Genomic DNA, 8,597 nt, shown 5'->3' on the forward strand with positions numbered 1-8,597 from the left:
GCCAAGGTAAGGACATCGCTAGTTGAAATAAATATTTTATCAAAATATTTTATAACGTAATATAAGCACACATAAATAAGCACAATATGAAGTCACCACGGACAGGCTGAATGTATAATTGTGTACATTATTAATATCAATCAATCAAGGCTGAGCTATTCTCCCAATTCCAAGAATGATACAATATTATTAAACCTACCTCATAACTTATTATATTATTCAATGGCATGCGGATATACAATATTATATTTAATCTGTGTTAATCGTAATATTATATGTATTGTAATTTGAAAGAAAATATTCAGAAGCCTTGAAAAGACGTAACTCTTATTGCAAAGTTCCGACTTGAATTAAAATAATTATATTTATGCAGATAGTATTGTTTTAAATAAAACCAAATAAAAGTATTTGAATCATCACACATAATAAAAATTAAGGAAAAGAAATAAAATAATTTACTAATCTGACTGAATTGCATAAGAATAAAAAAATTCAAGTTTATGCTATAGGTCTTAATATAATACAAATGACAATTGATTAATTATTATAGATATACGAATTAAACAATTCAGGTATTGCTATGAAGCAAAATATATTTGTATACAAAAACGAATATAAAAAAATATCGAAACTATAATCTCAGTTTAATTGGTTATTCTTGGGTCTTCGTTCGTTTTGCTATGATTTTCAATAAATCTATCAAAGATTATTGACAATAATGGCAAGTGGTGTGATAGTTACATCACAAGTTAGTTTAGCTACTTGGCGGTAAGACTGTGCAAGCTCGTCTGGGAAGTTACCAACTCGTCAGATATTTTACCACCAAACAGCAATACTTAGTATTGTTGTGTTACGGCTTGAAGGTTGAGTAAGCCAGTGTAACTACAGGCACAAAGGACATAACATCTTACTTCCCGAGGTGGTGTATTGGCAATGTAAGTCATGATTAATATTTCTTATATAGCCGACGTCTATGGATGGGGGATATCATTTACAGCCAGGTCCATTCACCCGTCCATCTACATATTATACAATAAAAAAACTGCTTTTAAAAATACGTTTCCTTGTGCATCATGCAATACACTAAAGCTTATTTATTTGCAATAACAGATATTACACATACAATAGATAATTATTACGGAAAATAAAGAAAACTTTCATACACAGGCTACTACTACTTATTGATTTGAATAATTGGTTCAAATTTTATCTCAATAGCAATATTATAAATATAATATATTATAATTAAATAAACAACACAAAATCGCTAGTAATTCTTATTCATTTCTAATCAAAATAAAAATCTGCAATCCCATTAAATTCAACTTTGACAAAATTTAAACTTATCATATATCTAGAGTCTGACCCATCTCGGGTCGATCTTTCCTTTAACCATAAATGGATAATATTAACCTTATAAATGGGTTCACACTCTCACACGGTAATGTGTGTAAGACGTTATCATGTCTAGACCGTGCAGATACTAACTTATATTACAGCTTTGTTATTTATGTATAAAAACGTAATGGTTTGACCAAAAAACAATATATAAGATTTTTTTTTAAATTTAAAATAGATAGTCAGGCAGGCAAATAGATTGATAGTATGTGGTAACTAACACCAATGGATTTTGACTCTGTAAGAAATATTAAAAATCCCTTCCTTTTGTCCCTTTTGTCTGTGGTAAAATAAAAATTGAATAGAACCAACCTTAAACCGACCACTAATAATCATGCAAGTATTAAGACACGTTAGGTTCATTTTCAATTACAACTCGTACAGTTCACCTTTATTCTTTGAATTATTGAAAAATAATATGTCCCACTGAAAAAATATTTTAATGAAATAACCGTAAATATTCCACTGTTAAACAAAAGCTTCTCCTATTGAAGAGAAGTTTTGGAGCTCATTCTACCACGCTGCTACAATGCTGGTTAGTGGATACATAGATGGTAGATTTTTATTCTACAGAATTAACACTCATCAACGAACACGTGATTATAAGCATAAGTTAGGCATTTGAAAACTCATTGGTGCTCGCCTGGGCTTATAACTGCAGTCTTCGGTTCGTTTTTTTTTTAATTCAGGATAAAGACCAATAATAGCAAGTGACCTTCACCTATGTAATCTATAACACTGTAACAAGTAAAATATACTAAAAACTTTATCCTAACATTATTATACATAAACAAAGCCATTTTGTTATAATGCAAAAGGAAGACCAAATCAAAACCGAAAAAGACTTTATGAGGGACGTCACGTGCAGAAAAAGTAATACAAACCGAGAATATGATTAGAAAAATAAAATGATAGTGCAAAGAAACATTTTGCGTGGACTGTAAATCAATGAGATAAGAATAAAGGAGATAATAATGACAATTATGATTATTATGTTATAATTAATTTGTGCTTAATAATAATAATAGACATGTGCTTAATTTGTGTTTATGTTTATAATTCATTTTCAGGAGCACTCATAAGCTGTTACTTAATATATGTTATAATTATCTTGAATTATCAGCATGAATCCAAACTTTTTTTTTCTTTAATGAAGCATATTTCTACAGGATATATACTTACAGATACGAGTATATATAATAATATTGAAATAAATGCTTGTATAATACTTCTTATTAAATATAAAATTATTTCAAAATATTATTAATATACTATAACGAGACGATTATTTAAGCATTTCCTGGACCTTGATCGTAAACGGGGTTTAGGCGTCCCTCATCAGCTTGCGACGTGACTTGGTTGGACAAACACATACTCGTATTTCAAACGGCTATACACAATTAAGTGAAGGATTGCGTAAGTAGTTTTTCTATCTCATTTATTTCGTATTCTCCTTATCTGAATTATTCGATAATTTATATATTTCACACACAGAAGTAGTTTTAATTTAAAATGTTACGAGCTAGTGGGCAAACAAAATGCCGTCGATGAAAATAAGAATTTATTTATTACCACAGTACACAAAATACAATAATTCGATACTGTTGTATTTGAGCGATTTGTTAATCGCTTATTGTTTAATAGAGACCAAGAATCTTCGCTATCACAGGTATCTTCCTTGCACTCACTCTGCTTCGCAGACATAATTGTATTTAGTATCACTCCCAAAAGAAAACTGTCGCGGAACACTTTAACGTTGTTGAAATATTTGAAAGCATAGCTTTTTTCGGACGTAGGCGCAACAAAGTAAACACATTATAATCAGTCCTCGTTTTTAAATAATAATTAATATTTGTTTCAACAAGTGTAATAATAAATAAAATGTACCTGTGAGTTCAGGTATCCACCGGCTTCAACATTAAATAATTGTTTGAACCCTATTATAAATTACTAATCTAATAATTTGCCACATCACTGCCTACCACTCACTTTTACAAACACTACAATGGATCAGCTTCAAAAATCGATTGAGCAGCTAGCAGCCACGTTCACAGCTCAAATGAACGAGTTCCAGAGGGAAGTTCGGTTGTCCATTCCTGCAGCCAGCCCGACGTCCAATATACATGCGCAATTTAGTGCATTTCAAGCTTTTGTGACGATTTGCGCTGGAGAACTTGCAAGTGCAGCTGCAAATTCTCTCCAGACAGCAGGAGGACATGGAGGTCCGATCCAGGAGGAATATGTTGCTTGTTCATGGAGTGCCCCAAGCTCACAATGAAGATCCAGCGAAGATTGTGTGCAAGGTGTTAAGAGAGCGGCTATCCTTGCCAGAAATCACAGTAAGCAACATAAAGAGGTGCCATCGCTTGGGTCGTACAAATAATAGGAATAAGCATCGTGCTATCTTGATAAAATTCTGTGATCAGGGGCTCCGCAATAAGATATGGTACGGAAAATCTAAATTAAAGGGCAGCGGTATCACATTGTCCGAATTTCTGATAAAGGGCCGACACGAAGCGTTTGTTGCGGCGCGCAAACGATTTGGGGTATCCCGCTGCTGGACGAGGGATGGCTGTGTTGTAGTGGTCGGCCCTGACGGCAAGCACCATCGGGTCGTCTCTGTGGCCGAGGTTGACACTATTCCGGAGGCGGCTGGCAGCGTCACCAGTGCAGGCCACGTTGTGACAGCGGCGCCGGCAACCTTGATGCAGGTGGGAGCAGGGAAGCAGACCTCAGTGGCTTCGATTACCCCGAAACCAAATGTTAATGTTAGGCCCAGAAAGCCCTATAGAAAATAGTTCTATTTAACTCATCTGTGTAATCTTTGTTTATTATCTTGTATTGATTAACTTGTTAGTTATAAGCGTCTTAAATAGCATTTAAAATTTTCCGTTTTCATTATTTCTTTTAAAAAGCAACTCCTTGACTATATTACTTTGATTTATATTTGATTACGCTGCAATGGAAGTCGCACTCTCAACGAGTGACGCGGGCTCACTATTCTTCTTCTTTGCAACTGTTTATCTTATATTTCTAATGACTGTCACAGGCCTCGTAATTCGTTGCGTTGCTACTACTATTGCGTTGTTTGCACAGGTAGGGAATTTATTTTACCATATGTTTAACTTATTAACTGTGTTGATTGCACTTCATTTAAATTAGTTAGCTTAAATACCTTTATACATATATATATATGTGTGTGTGTGTATGTATATGTATGTGTATGCGTATGTGCATGCGTGCACACATATACATGTATATTTTATTTCTTAAGATACGTTTTGACTTGCAAGTTGATTAGTGCTTAAGAACAACAATATCATTTGTTTTTTTTTATGTTTCAGATTACTTTTATAACTTTTATTTTGTAAACAATTATTTTTGCACTGTTTGTTATATACTTTGATCTCTTTCACGCAGCTGGTGGATGTCGGGCACAGTTACAGTAAATAAGAAATACTAGTTATTAAGTAAGCTTTAAAATTATTTATTTTTTATTAATTTTAATTTATATTATTTATTTTTAATTATTATAATGTCCTCAAATTGTAGTTTACTAAGTAGTGCATTTCTGTCGGTGTCTTTAGGTGATGAGTCATTGAGCGACTTAAGTCTTCAAAGTGCAAATTCTTCCCTTCCATTTAACGCCAATCTCAATTCTCTCTTCTCTGGCTGTGTGAAAAATTTCAACGTAGTTCACATAAATGCCCAAAGTATTCCGGCTCATTATCTTGACATGCTTGCGTCTTTTGAGTCCCGTAATATTCACGCCATTTTAGTATCGGAATCATGGCTCAAGCCCTGTTTGCCATCTACATCGTATTCTTTGCCAGGGTTCCATCTCATTCGTAATGATCTTAACAATAGGACTGGTGGTGATGTGGCGATCTATCATAGATCCTACATTCCTTTTAAAATTGTAAGTTCGTCGTGTCAGCCACCTCCTGTTGATTCTGCTGAACACTTACTGGTTGAAGTTTCTCTAAACCAGACAAAAATTTTGCTTGGCGTGTTTTATTGTCCCTCTCTACTAACGAATTTATTTTTCTCTTTTGAAGCCCCTGTAGAAACGTTTGTCCCAAATTATAGTCACACCATATTAATGGGCGACTTCAATACATGTCTACTGAAGGATGACAATAGGGCTAATAGGCTTGTATCTGTAATATGTGAAGCGTGTAATATGCATATTCTGCCCCTTACGGCGACCCACAGATTTCCAAATTCCACCCCTTCTCTTCTTGACCTTATAATTGTGTCTTCTCCTGATCTCGTTTCCAAGCACGGTCAGTGTCCTGCCGATGCTTTTTCCTACCATGGTTTAATTTTTCTTTCGTATAAATTGCGCCCTCCCAAAGTTAAACCTAAGATACTTCTGCGGCGTAATTTTGCTGGAATGGATGGCGAACGACTTTGTGCTGATGCCCGCAATATTGATTGGTCAGCAGTGGAGTCGGCGTCTTGTATTGAACATAAGGTTGATGTTTTTTGTTCGTTGCTCACTCAACTTTATGACGTTCATGCTCTGATTCACCCAGTCAAGTTGAAACACCTTCCTGCTCCCTGGCTAACTAAAGACATCAAAAATAGTATACACAGGAAAAACGTTGCTAAAACAAAATATAAATTAAATAACTCTGAAGAAAATCCAAGGAAGTATCATAAAGCTAGGAATCGCTGCAATACGTTATGTAGGGATGCACAACGATGCTATATTCATACATCAGTCGAGAACGGCGACTCTCACAGAGTTTGGAAATTTCTTGAGACGGTTGGAGTTGGTAAATCATCTCAGAACTCATCTGTTCTTAATGTAGATACAGAACTCTTAAATCAGTATTTTTCTGCTCCGCCGAACTCATTTAATAATTCAACTACATCACGTACTCTTCACTCACTTTCTACGACTTCGACTCCTCTTTATCCTCCGTTCGCGTTAAGTCCGTTTACTGTGTGTGATGTTAAGAAGAACATTCTGTCCGTCTCATCCAATACCATCGGCAACGATAATGTGAGTCGTACTATGATCATTTCTCTTCTTGATATTATCGCTCCGCTGATCACACATATTCTAAATGAATGTGTCTCTTGCTGTATATTTCCTGAAGCTTGGAAGAGCGCTAATGTTATACCTCTTCAAAAGAAAGATAATCCTGTTTCCTTTTCTGATTTTCGTCCTATCTCTATTTTACTTTTCCTTTCGAAAGTTCTTGAAAAACTAATTCACTTTCAATTAAATCTCTTTCTAAACAAGAACAATTTGCTCAATCCCTGCCAATCTGGCTTTCGCCCTGGACATAGTAAGGTTACTGCCCTTATAAAAGTTACTGATGACATTCGATGGGGTATGGACAATAAGCAACTCACCATTATGGCTTTGTTGGATTTCAGCAATGCTTTTAATAGTGTTGATTTTGATGTGCTACTTAGTCTGCTGCGTTCTCTTAACGTATCTCCTGCAGTCATTGACTTGTTTAACAGTTACCTTCGTGGTCGTCGGCAGCGTATTCGCACTGATGATACTTACTCATCATGGCGCGATATTTCTGCTGGCGTACCGCAGGGCGGTGTGTTGTCTCCGTTACTCTTCTCTATTTTCATCAATTCGATTACTCATAATCTATCCTCTCTCTACCACATGTATGTAGAAGATGTCCAGATTTACACCTCGTCGACTTTGGAGAATCTTCCGTTGGCTATCGCAAGGATGAATAACGACCTCAATACCATTCTTGAGTGGAGTAAATCTTTTGGTCTTAATGTTAATCCTAGCAAATATCAAGCCATAATAATTGGCAGCCGGAAACAATTATCAAAAAATTGACTTGGTCTTTCTTGCCATCAATAATGTTTGACAATATTGTCATCCCTTATTGCGATTGTGTTAAAAACTTGGGGAGTTTTCCTTGACAATACTCTTAGCTGGACTCGCCATGTAAATGAGATCAGCAGGAAGGTGTTTGTTGCGCTGAGGTCTTTGCGTAGTTTTCGACATTTTCTTCCAATTCCTACTAAAATTATGCTCGCACAGACTCTACTCCTTTCTATCCTTGATTATGCTGACGCAAGCTTTGTTGACTTAACCGAAGACCAATTAACTAAGCTTGAGAGACTTCAAAATACATTTATTCGGTTTATATTTGGATTACGCAAATATGACCACATTTCACAATTTCGTTCTCGTCTTAATTGGTTACCCATTCGACTTCGCCGGAATATGCACATCCTGTCTATTCTGTACTGCGTGTTGTTTCACCCTTATAAATATATATCGATATAATAATATAATATACTTATAATAATATATCACATTTCCCCCTTACTTGAAGGAGAAATTTTTATTTTTAGGAAATCCTGTTGAAGTAGTTTGTTCTGTGAAGAGATGGATTTTAAAGGTGCCCCAACATAAATCATCATTTTATAATAATTCTTTTACAATTCAAGCTATTAAACTCTGGAAGGATCTTCCTATAAATATTCGGGAGGCAAAATCTATAAATATTTTTAAAAAACTTGTGAAAGATCACTTTTTGTCTCAAATGCCTTATCACCAATAATTTCTTTTATTTCAGTATTTCTTGTATTAGTCATCTGCTTTTCTTTTTTCTTTTTTGTTATGTTTGAGGACTTATCGCTTTATTCGTTGTTGCTGTATATAGTATGTAATTATAAGTATATCATATACTTATAATTTTGTATGTACTGATAATATAATTTATTTATGGATATATGTATAGTATGTGTATTTTATATTATATATATAAATTATTTTATATTATATATGTATGTATAATATGTGTATTTTATATTTACATTTAATAATTGGTTTTGTTTTAATTAAATATTAATATTATTTTATTCATACCACCACCTACCCCATATCCTATCTGTAATTACTTACACTCGGTTACCTGGAAGAGATCGCTGTGTAGCGATAAGGTCGCCATAATTGTACATTTATTTAGGCAATATACATGTTTTGTATTTTTCTCTTTGTGGTGTGATGTACAATAAAGTATTAAAAGTAAAGTAAAGTAACGTAAAACATTAGAAAGAAAACAATAAACAAATCGAAGCATATTTCTTCATCAGTTTGTAAATATTTCTGGCTTCCTTTCATGAGACCTCAGGTAACTACACCGCTTCGCATAGTATATTATACAATATGTATTTCAGTCAGAAATTCTTAACTGTTGCAG

General features: G+C 34.2%; 1 pseudogene; it reads left to right on the top strand.

Moving 5' to 3' along the window:
- Positions 1-3,403: 3,403 nt before the first annotated feature.
- LOC126769016 (uncharacterized) lies at positions 3,404-4,231 on the top strand (annotated as a pseudogene).
- Positions 4,232-8,597: the final 4,366 nt, after the last annotated feature.

This window comes from Nymphalis io, chromosome 6 (genome assembly GCF_905147045.1).
Source record: "Nymphalis io chromosome 6, ilAglIoxx1.1, whole genome shotgun sequence".
Classification (NCBI taxonomy): domain Eukaryota; kingdom Metazoa; phylum Arthropoda; class Insecta; order Lepidoptera; family Nymphalidae; genus Nymphalis; species Nymphalis io.